This window comes from Peromyscus californicus, unplaced genomic scaffold, assembly GCF_007827085.1.
Source record: "Peromyscus californicus insignis strain IS unplaced genomic scaffold, ASM782708v3 Scaffold_11__1_contigs__length_118956290, whole genome shotgun sequence".
In the NCBI taxonomy this organism is placed as follows: domain Eukaryota; kingdom Metazoa; phylum Chordata; class Mammalia; order Rodentia; family Cricetidae; genus Peromyscus; species Peromyscus californicus.
This window is the reverse complement of record NW_026294402.1, coordinates 92,825,607-92,837,779: the sequence shown is the minus strand read 5'-3', so window position 1 is coordinate 92,837,779 and position 12,173 is coordinate 92,825,607.

Below are 12,173 nucleotides of genomic sequence, written 5' to 3'. Positions count from 1 at the left end.
GTTTTCCCTTACCACACCTTCTGCATACTCCAGAAGGAAGGGGCATTCTGTTGCCAGTGTTCCTTGAAGAAACATTATTTCTAGGAATGACCTGTTTACAATCCCTTTTCAAATGTCCTTGCTTTCCACATCCAAAACATCTAACATTGCTCAAACCTTTTGAAATTGCTTTTCCTACCCACATATCATCATGGTCATAAGCCTCTACATTAACTGTATCTCTAATCCAATCTTCCAAAGGTGCAGATCTTGCCTTTAATGGCCTGATTATTCTTTTGCACGCTGCATTTGCATTCTCAAAGGCTAAAGATTCAATTATTATCTGACTAGCCTGTGAATTTGGGACCATTTTTTGTACTGCTGAAGTCAATCTTTGTAAGAAATCTGTGAAAGATTCTTTGGGGCCCTGTATAACCTTTGTAAATGACTCAGTTTTTTTTCCTGGTTCTTCAACTCTGTCCCATGCATTCAAAGCTGCCGTTCGACATAGAACTAGGGTTTGGACATCATATGAACATTGTGTTTGTACTGAAGCATATTGGCCTTCTCCAATAAGCTGATCCTGGCAGACTTGTATTCCGCTATTCCTCCATTGTCTTTCTATATTTTTAGCCTCATTACTGAACCACATTTTCCACTGGAGATTTTGTCCGGGTTCAAGAACAGCCTGTGCCAATTCCCGCCAGTCCTTTGGTAGAATCCTATTACAAGTTGACCAGGTGTTTAACATTTGCTTTACATATGGGGAGTGCATGCCATAAGATGCTATTGCCTCCTTAAATCTTCGTAAGTCTAACATTTCAACTGGAACCCAAGTATTTTGTTCATTCTCTTCATCAGGTAGCTGCTGTACGGCTACTGGATAAATTAAGGGTGATTGTGTGAAAACTGGCTTTCTTTCTGTAACCTTATGATCCAATTTTGAAACAACTTCACTATTTATTTCTTCTGTCTGAATTTGAATTTCTCTATAATTCATTTTTACCGGTTTAACAAGTTTTTCTAAGACTGTTATCCTGGCACTTAAGTTGACGATCTTTTTAAATAGTAAAATGAGGATAAGAAAAGTAATAAATTGAATAATTCGTTCAATATTAATCTTTTCATATAGTTGTTCCATTGTCAGAGTGCCTAAAATTTCAAACAAAGCCCAATTTTCTTCCAATGTACACAAAAAGCCCATTTTTTTTTAATGTAGAAAAAAATTCTCTTTTAAATAGATATGTTAATTGACTTACCAAGTCTGGGTAGAACAGTAGAATCCCAGGGAATTTCACAGCCACCTGGTGTTCGAGGTGTGAATCCAGCGAGGAGAGCGAGAGAGAGAGAGAGAGAGAGGGAGAGAGGAGAGATGAGGGAGAGAGAGAGAGAGGAGAGAAAGCGTAGCCGCTTGAGCCGAGTCAAGCCTTGGCTTTACAGGCAGGGGCCCTGTTCGGCAGGGCAGGCCTGAGTTGTTTGTAGCAGTTGCAAGTAGCTCCAGCTGCGGGTCAGTCAGGCCTGGGCCCAAGCTAGGCAGCCGGGCCGCCCAGGCCGGAAACCGGACCTGTCGCCAAGCCAAGCCAAGTGATTTTTAATGAATTCTTGTCACGTTGGGCGCCAAATGTAGATGTATCCAACCTTCTTATTAAATAAGAAACACAGAACCAATGCAAAGAAGAAAGCCAAGAGGTCAGAGCTAAGAGCTAAAACCTTACCCTTCCTCCTGCGGTGGTCCTACCTCTCCAAACCAGAGCTACCCCTGTGTTAAAGTCTTTATATAGAGTTCCTGTCCTGCCTTCTCATTGGTTGTAAACCCAACCACATGACCGCCTCCTCACGGCCTGTCTGTATAGGCCTCCAGGTTTTCCATGATTGGTATTAAGATTAAAGGCATGTGTATCCAATAATGGCTGTATCCCTGAACACACAGAGACTTACCCAGCTCTGCCTACCAAGTGCTGGAATTACAAGCGTACGCTACCACTGCCCTGCTTTCCTATGGCTTGCTAATAGCTCTGACCCCCGGGCAACTTTATTTATTAACATACAAATAACATTTTAATACAAATAAAATATCACCATAGATTAGTGATGCAAAGAACCACGTTGGGTTGAAACATGTAACACTGAACATGGGTTGACTCTTTCTGCATGCAGGGTGTAGTTTACATAAATTATAACATTCCAAATGAATACTTGTGAGCTAATGGCCCTTTGCAGTCTGGGTAGAAGGTAGCTAGGCACACACCAGGAGACTGTGTGCAGAAACTTATTTTCCCATAGAACTAAGAATAGATTAGCACACTTGGGCCATGGGTAAGGGAGAGAATTGGGAAATGGTACTGGAAAGACAGACGAGGTTCACCTCTGAAGATGTGTGATTGTCAGTTTAAGGAGTCTGGACTTTATCCTGTAGACTCTGGGGAACGGTGGAGGAATGTTAAGTAGGGTAATCTTCAGGCTTCTTTATTGATTCATTGCTGCACATCAGTTACTCTCCTATTAAAGGAAATGTTAGAAATTATTACCTGGATTTCTGCATAAAGTGAATGGAAGTGAGACTTTGACCACGTGGTCACACTACTGTCCATCACCAGTCTAAAGTGAATTGGAGAACCATCATGCTGTCTCCTAAGAAGAATGGAGATATGGCTGCATAATACTTACGGGCAGAGTCTTGACTAAAAAAGTTTTTGGCTTTTGTTGAGACAGGGTCTCATGTAGACCAGGCTAGTTTCTGAAGTTGGTATGTAGCTGAGGATAGCTTTGAACTACTAATCTTCTTGCTCCAGCCTCCTGAGTACTGCTATTACAGGCAATCCTGATCTCATTGTAAAAATTAAAAAATACTTGTACTAGTCCTTTTTGTTTAACTTTTCCAAGACAGAGTCTTGCTGTATAGCTCAGGCTAGCCTTAAACTCACCATGTAACCTAACTCCTGCCTCAGCCTCTCAAGTGCTGGAATTAGAGGTGTGTGCCACCAAACCTGACCAACTGTAGAATTTTTGATTGATCTCAATATGACCCTTCATATGGCATCATAAGAACTTAAAATTTGTTCAAACAAATTTTCTCCATGTGAATTTGATATAGAATTTGTGATGGACAGAGAATACTTACTCTTTTTTTTAGCCGAAGACTACAAACACTAGATTGTTGATCATAGTTTTGAAAGTTTTTTTTTAAAATACTTACTTATTTTCAATTCCCTCTCCCGTGTCCATCCATGTGTGTGTGTGTGTGTGTGTGTGTGTGTGTGTGTGTGTGTACACATGAGTTTAGGTATCAGCAGAGGCCAGAATTGGCCATCAGATCTCCTGGAGCTGGAGTTACAGATGGTGAAAGCCACCAGACATGGATGCTAGGAACTAAAGTCTGGTCCTCTTCAAGAGCAACAAGTGTTCTTAACCTATGAGTCATCTCTTCAGCCCCTGATGGGCACATTTTTGACTTGTATATAATTTTTCAACTAGCTTCATGTCTTTTAGTCATTGTTTAGAAAGAGAGTTAGAGTGGGCTTTGATTGGAAATCAGGAGGTAACTTCATAGATCAGGGATGCTTTTCTCTGTAAATATGACTGTAGAGTTTTAGGGGTCTGGCATGTAGTCACTCCCATAGTGGACAACCTGCCCAAGCATTCTGTGCCTTGCTCTTCATACATGGAGTGCTAAGAGCACCCTGGGGTACCTACTCGTGAGCAGATGGCTCTGGGTGCTTCTCTACCTCAGGGCTGTCTTGTGGAGTGGCCTCCATGACTCTGGGTTTTGTGGCCTACATGATGATGCTATATAACATGAGTTCTTGTGTCCCATCCCACTCCAAGCTCTTTTAGACTCTGGGTCTGTGGTTCTGTGCTCTGGTCAACTTACACGTTTGACAAGAACAGCTGCAGATCTAGAAACAGATTTTTACATCACATGCTGGGTAGCTCTTTTCCACGGGTTTCAGAGCATGGCTTGTTCCTTTTCTTTGGAAGCCACACTCCACCAGTGAATTTTGTTGTTGACTCCATCATGTTTGGAACACTGTTCTACAGACTTGAGGGTCCTGGGAACCTGGGTAAGCAGCTCAGCAGACAAGGACTGGGAAGGCCTAGCAATGCATGCTGTGCAGTGGTCCCCAGTCCCTGGCAAGCTCTCTCCTAATTGGCCTTGAACTTCCTTCCAGGGAAAAGAGTTCACAAAGTTTTTTATAACCAAGTTGGTAAGTTTGGAGCAATTATGTTTCCTTAAGAATTATGTCCTTGTAAGTGGCAGTCCTGCATAAAAATAAATGAATAATAATGACAAATAGCCTGGCTATCTGGCATATAGCAGTTACCTTTAAATTAATTGGAAAAAAATTGAATGTAAAAGTGAAATATCTAGAGTGACAAGGCCCTGCACAGTATAATTCCCATCAAATTGCTTTATTCTACTTTCTTCTAAAGAATTTGTCAGCTCAAGTTGATCTAAAGACATTACTGAATTTGAATTCAAATGTAGTGCTGACCCCAAGATTTAAAAGTGAAATCCTTGGGCTAAGCGCCTGATGTACTTTGTGTATGAATATGATAATCCGAGTCATGCCCTGCTGTGAACCTTTCCATTGGATGTCAAAGCACGTCACAGGATAGTCCATGATAAGTTCACTAAAACCCAAATGATGCTTGAGAAGGGATAAACTGCTTCTTTTGACGAACAGGGCGGCATGTGGCTGCAGGTGTACCTTCATCTTGAGTCTATGTAAACTGAGTGTTACGTTTCACATTATCTGCCTTCATACCAACAGCAAAGTCTCTGTGTGTGGGAGTGAGAGAAGGTTACTGGTGATTTTATTTGTGCTTTCTGATTTTCATATTATATATACTATGTAAAAAGAAAAGGTTACCCAAAGTGAATATGAAATGTTTCTAAGGAGTTTGCTATGTTTCCTTTTTTTTTTTTTTTTTTTTTGAGATAGAATCTCCTATAGCCAGAGCTCACCTCAAACTCGCTAAGTAGCCAGGGATGACCTTGAACTCCTGACCCTACTGCCTCAGTCTCCTGAAGTGAGATTACAGGCGTGAGCCACCATGCTGAGAATTTGCCATTTTGAAGGAAGGGTAATTTGAATCTGAATAACAATTTTCATTTTCTAAAGCCCACTTTTGGTATGTCAGGATAATACAGTCACATTCAAAATGAATAGCTTGCAAGAAAGAGGCTATATATACAATCCCCTTCCTGTCTCAAGGGAACTGAGAGCCAGGTTTTGAGAAAGGAATGGATTTCTGTTAAGGAATATTCCCAAGGAAGCTACTCTGTTGGAAGGTTCAAAATTGCAAGGAGAAGAGTGAGGCAGGGGATAGACAGAGCCCAGAGGCTGTAGTCAGTGAGACGCATGAGCGGGAGGGCTCTAAGCAGGGCTCGTATTCACTTAGTATGTACTGGTTTTGTCAACATACATGGTATTAAAATATTGAAACTGTTAGGTAGCCTTTGTCTTGAATGTCTTCATCACTCTAGCTGACTTAGGTTCCTTTCCAGGGAACATCCACATCCCAGCTCTCCAGGGTAATAAGCTCACTCTACAAGACTCCTTCAGAATCCAGATCCTGTGCAACAGCCAGCATCAGGCTGATGTTAGGCTCTTTGTCACCCATGAGTACCACAGCTAGCAGTGTTCAGTGTTCTTTGTGTCAGCCTCCCTCCAGAAAAGGAATAGAGAACTGGTCCTGATGCGTGGAGGTGAAAAGGGGAGCCAGCCAAAGGCAGAAGGGTCTCCCACAACCAGCTTCACAGCGGCATCCGTGTTAACGTAGGCCTGCTTGGGTTTCGGCACCACTTCCAACCTTGCACAGACAGCCCTCCTTCCCTTCTCAGTCAACTCTGCTTCATGGAAATGCCTTATTTTATAATTTCATTAGTCACCAGTCTGATGAATTCATCACTGGCTTATCACACTTACAGTGCAATCAATCACCCTGAGTTTTCCAAGCCTCTTCAAGAGTGCTCAGAATTCAGTAAGAGCCACAGACAAAGAACAGGACCCAATATTGTTCTCAGGTCGTGTTTTTTGCTGTTGTGAACAGAATTCTAGATTCACAGTAATTTTCTGTGAGCCCATCAAAGTCCCTTCAGCCTACCCTTCTTTGACTTGCTGTCAAAAGTCTACTGCTATTCTCTCTTTGGAAGATAATCCAGTTTTTCCTGTAGTCGTTGTTAATAATTTTTTTTCCAAGTGCTTTAGGTTTCTGAAGTTTTGTGGTGAACTTTCTAAACATGAGCTCTATTTTATTTAGCTAGGAAGTCACTGAGTCTCTGTAAGTTTTATCTTCCATGCGTCCTGAAAACCCCTCAGTCTCTATTCTTGCCTTCATCTCCTCTAGAAAGCCCTGAGGAGGTTCCCAGCAGTCACTAGAGTCTCACATCAGAACATGGTCTTCCACATTTTCTCCTGATAGCACCCTACTTCAAAGAAAGATGATTGACATCGAAGAAACTTCATATGGAGTTTGTTTTCTTTATGGCAAAAGCTAGCCATGTGGGCAAAGAAACTGCCCTTGCTTCAATTGCTGACAGTTACTGTCCAAACTGGACCAGAAGGACACAAAAAAGGTGACTGCTAATTTTTGCCAAGACAAAGTAGAATAGTCCTCCAAAATTCCATGGTTCACAGAAAAATCTGTCAGATATGCTAGGCCTATAGGCCAAAGTTGAATGGCCCAATGTTATAGAGAAACTTTGGGTGACCATCCAGGCACCAAGATGTCCCTATTGTTAGGTAAATTTTACCCTTCTGGGGTCTTTGACAGAGTTGAAGATTAGATAGTCATAGTTGTAGTTTTTCTTAGTTATGATAAAAAATAAGTTAGATCTAAAACTTTATACTCATCAAGATATGATGGATAGTAGAATATTTTCTCTAATTTTGCCAAATACAAATGGATTGGATATTGTTATTGTAATTCTTACTTAATAACTTTTTGTTATATATAATCTTACTATGTTAAACTTAAATAAAGCCTTCCTTTTTTTAATTATTAAAAAAAAGAACATGGTCTTCTCCTAAGGACACACACACACACACACACACACACACACACACACACACACACACACACACACGAGAGAGAGAGAGAGACAGAGACAGAGACAGAGATAGAGACAGAGACAGACAAACTCAGAGAGACAGAGAAAGAGACAGATACACACACACACACACACACACACACACACACACACTCACAAAGCCAGAGCCAGAGCCAGACTCAGAGAGACAGAGACAGAGACAGAGACAGAGAGAGACACACACATGAGAGGAAGAGAGAGAGAGAGAGAGAGAGAGAGAGAGAGAGAGAGAGAAAGAAACAATCTCAAGACTTCCTGGAACCCATGTTAAAATCCAAGTACCAAGTTGATGGTCTAGGCTTCAAACTCCCCCTTAATTAACCCCGTTATCAGAGAGGCTTCATCCAGCAACTTATGGAAAGAGATGCAGACTCATAGCCAAACATTAGATAGAGTTCAGGGAATCCTTCAGAAGAGGGGGAGAAAGGATTGTAGGAGACAGAGGGGTCAAGGATACCACAAGAAAACCCACACAATCAACTAACCTGGGCTCACAGAGACTGAATCAACAACCAGGGAGCCTGCATGAGACTGACCTAATCCCTCTGCATATATGTTACAGTTGTGTAGCTTGATCTTCTTGTGGGACTCCTAACAGTGGGAGCAGGGGCTGTCTCCGACTCTTTTCCTGGTCTTTGGAACCCCTGCCCAGCCTTAATACATGGGGAGGTGCTTAGTCTTACTGCAAGTTGATATGCCATGCTTTGTTGATACTCATGGGAGGCCTGCCCTTTCCCTAAACAGAAATGGAGGGGGAGTAGATTGGGGGTGGGAACAGAGGTGGGGATACTGGGAGGAGAGGAAGGAGTGGAAACTGCAGCTGGGATGTAAAATAAATTAATTTTTTTAAAAAAGAGCCCTGGGTAATTAGAAGTGTCACTGTTGAGATTGGAGGAGAAAGCAGAAAGGCCAAATATTTAGCCACATCTTTTTAGAAAAACAAAGTATTGTATTTATTTGTGTACATGTGTATGTGCATGATATGTGCACACATGTATATGTGTATGATGTGTGGGTGTGCATACCACAGCATGTATGAAGGTCAAAGGACATTGGTTCTCTTCTTCCACCTTTATATGGTGTCCTAGGTCGCTTTCTATTGTGGTAGCCAAAGTCATTTGGGGAGGAAAGGGTTTGTGTGGCTTGCACATCTGGATCAGGGGAGGAAAGAAAGGGTTTGTGTGGCTTGCACATCTGGATCAGGGGAGGAAAGAAAGGGTTTGTGTGGCTTGCACATCTGGATCAGGGGAGGAAAGAAAGGGTTTGTGTGGCTTGCACATCTGGATCAGGGGAGGAAAGAAAGGGTTTGTGTGGCTTGCACATCTGGATCAGGGGAGGAAAGGGTTTGTGTGGCTTGCACATCTGGATCACACAGTCCATCTTTGAGGAAAGTCAGGTCAGGAACCTAAACAGGAACTACAACAGAGACCTTTGAGGAGTGCTGCTCACTAGCTTGCTCTTCGAAGCTTGCTCAGCCTGTCTTCTTCCTTTTCTCTTGCTTTGAGATGGTCTCACTGGGTAGCCCTGTCTGGCCTGGAACTTGCTATGTAGATCAGGCTGGCCTAGTTGGTTTACCTGCCTCTGCCTTCTGAGTAATGGGATTAAAGGCATGTGTCCAGCTTCAGCCTACTTTCTTTCTTTCTTTTTTTTTCTTTCCCTTTTTCTTTGTTTTTTTGAGACAGGGTTTCTCTGTGTAGCCCTGGTTGTCCTGGAACTTGTTCTGTAGCACAGGCTGGCCTTGAACTCACAGAGATCCGCCTGCCTCTGCCTCCCGAGATTAAAAGCATGCGCCACCACTGCCCAGCTAGCCTTTCTTATACAACCCAGGAGCACCTGCCCAGGGGTGGCACTGGTCACCATGAACTGGCCCCGTCCCCATATCATCAATCAAAGAAGTGCCCCACAGAGTTGCCTACAGGCCGGTCTGATGGACACATCTTCTCAACTGAGGTTTTGTCTTCCCAAATGACCCCAACTTGTGCCAGGTTGGCAAAAACAAAACAAAACAAAACAAAACAAAACAAAACAAAACAAACAAACAAACAAAAACCTAAGTAGCACACTTAAGTTCTACAGATCAAACTCAGGTCTCTAGGTTACAGAGCAAATGCCTCTACCTGCTGAGCCAATTCACTGTGCACCCCACCCTCATCTTAAGAAATCTGGTAATCACAAAGGCACATAGTTTGCCCTAAGCAGCAATATGTGGTAGTGTTGAGTCACAAACCCAGGTGGGTGTTGTAAGGTCATGGTCTTACCTGTTACGAGGACAATGCTGAGTTAAGTCAGCTCCTAAAGTGAGCTCACAGTATATATCAGCCCCCTCTCTTCTTCCTGTACCGTCTGATAGCCCTGAGCTCAGCCCCTAATGTCTAAAAGGGGCCAAGAAGGCAGCAACAACAGAATGCACACGTGCACACACGTGCGAGAGAGAGAGAGAGAGAGAGAGAGAGAGAGAGAGAGAGAGAGAGAGAGAGAGAGAGAGGAGGGAGGGAGGGAGGGAGGGAGGGAGGGAGGGAGGGAGGGAGGGAGGGAGGGAGGGAGGGAGTCTGTCTCTCCCTGAATCTGGAGCTCACAGATTTCTTAAGACTAGCTGGCCAGTGAGCTCCAGGGATCCTCCTGTCTCCACCTCCCAAGCACCAGATTACAGCTGTAGGCCATCATGTTTAATTTTTCACGTGGGAGTTGGGGATCTAAAGTGAGGTCACCACACTTGCGCAGCAGGTACTTTACTGAGGAAGCCACCTCCCCGCCCCTAGAGCAGGCTTCTCAAGCTGTTAGGTTTGCAGTTCCTTTTAACCTGAGAGATGCTGATGGTATACAGCTATGTAAAATAGTATGCAAATCAAACATTTGTTGAATAATCAATCAGGAACACATTTATTTTAGATGGTTTTCTTAAGTTTATTTTTTGTGTGCGTATGCTCTTTTAAAACAATCTTGCAATACATACCATTTATTAAAGACAGAAACAAATTTGCATACTGATGAGATGGGTATGCTTATTTTTTAATTAAGAATTAAATCTTGGCTGAATATTTGATACTGTGGGATGTAAAGAACCCTCAATGTTTTTCCAGAGTTGATAGATGTTTTAGTTTTATAAATGTCAGTGCTGAGAATGCTCTTTGCATAAATGCATAGCACAAAGTGGCAAACTCATGTTAAGGCCATTTCAGAAACTGTTGCAAATCCTGTCCTAAGTCCAAGCCAAACTTCATTGAATGACTTTTTAAGAAACTCAAGTCGTCAATGCAAACATCAATTTTTAAAATCATCCTAATGCAAAGATAGAGGGATTTGATACTTACTGGCCAAGGAATGATGGTGAGAAAATATGGAAGGTCTTTGTTTTCTGTGATGAAGTCATTGTCTTTCTGTAAGAGCAGAAAAACTCACAGAGATTCACAGCAGAATCTTGACCTGCACTGAGATGTCTCAGCTTACACTGGGATTGCATGGAGTGATGGCATATACAAAGTGCACATGCGGGGTACTCAGAACCAAGGCTGCAGTGGCACTGTGAGAGGCAACATGACAGAGTCCTCCCAGGTTCATTCTGCATTTGACTAGGAAATAATTGGGGTTGTTGTGCGTTCAGAAACCTTTTACTGATACCAAAATTTTTTGTGATAGTTACATAAACCCATGTGGTGTCACCACCTGCAGTGTAAGAAGTCAGGGAGGGGGTAAAGGGTGGAATTGAGGTGCTGGGAGGGGGAGAGGAGACTGATACCAACCACTGGGGCCTGGTGGTTGGCAAGGAGCCCCCATTGCAAAGACCATGCCCACATGTCTAGCCAGTCTTATATTGTTGAGAAACTGAGAATAAGTTCTTTACTGGGGACCCAGACTTCTTCATCATAAACATGACTACAAATGTTCATTGATCAACTTCCAGAAAGCACTAGTTTTTCTTAGACTGTATGTGTGCTTGTAATATCAATAACTCTATCTGTAACATTAGATACTTAGCAATTTGCATATCACAACGGGGCAGTGTTTCTGACTCACTTCTAGCATGTACCATTAGTTCAGTTTCTCGGCATGCCATTCCTAGTTTGGAGACCTTGTCATCCCCTCATGGCCTGAGCTTGAGCGTCCCTTGGTGGCCTCTGTGGGGGTGATTGACAGCCTGTCCAGAGATGTTCTTAGAGATGTGGGAGGTGGCCCTCTTTGCTGAGTCTTGAGAGGCGGGTGCTAACTTTGTGGGGTCACAGAACAGGGGAACACGTGGCAGTATCTTTGAAAAGGGTCCAGGGGCTCCGCTCCCCATCTCTGCTGTACCAGGTGGAGCAACAGACCCCACCACAGGATCCTGGCATTCCTTGTTCCCCAGTCAGTACACTGTGAATTCATAGTGTTTAGGCTTAAGCTTTCCAGGGTCCGTGTTTGTTTTCAATCGGAAGTCTTCCAATAACACGACCACACAGAAAGAGATGAGATGGCACTCTGGGCAGTGGTTTTGAAACTTGAAGGAAAGCCCAAAGGTCGTACTGACTGTAATAACAGTCACAGCAGGTGAGAATAGCAAGGAGCCATACCAAATTCACCTGGGTTTGGATGTCATATGGAAACAATGCTTGTTTCTCTACTGATAAAGAAACAGCAAGAACACAGAATCAATCATCAAGCCAGGCCTGGCCCCTCGGCTCCTGTGGCTCGGTTGGTTTCTTGGCTCATTTCTTATTTTATCTAAACCCGGGTCAGACTATCCAGGTGGAATGTTCATAAAAACCAAAGCCTTGGTGTGAACATTTTCTTTAAGGTCAGGGTAATTTACAGTCTGTCCAGAGAAGCTCTTAGAGACGCAGAATGTGACTATAATCCACAATGCACCCTGGTTGCCCTTCCCTTCTCTGAGAAATTGATCTTGGCATGCTTCCTTCAGGTGAAAAGTGACTCTGTCAGCAATTGCTGTTTCTTTTTTCAAGTGTTGGGGTCCCCCTCCCCAAAGCATTAAAGCCTCTTTAATGTTCCTTTAGGAGAGGTTAAATACACTTATCACCAGCATTTGGAGTTTCGAATCTGTCTGCTACATCCACTGTGCTCCTGGGCAGCAGGCATCACGTTATGTCAGGTGACCCTGAAGGGAACAGCT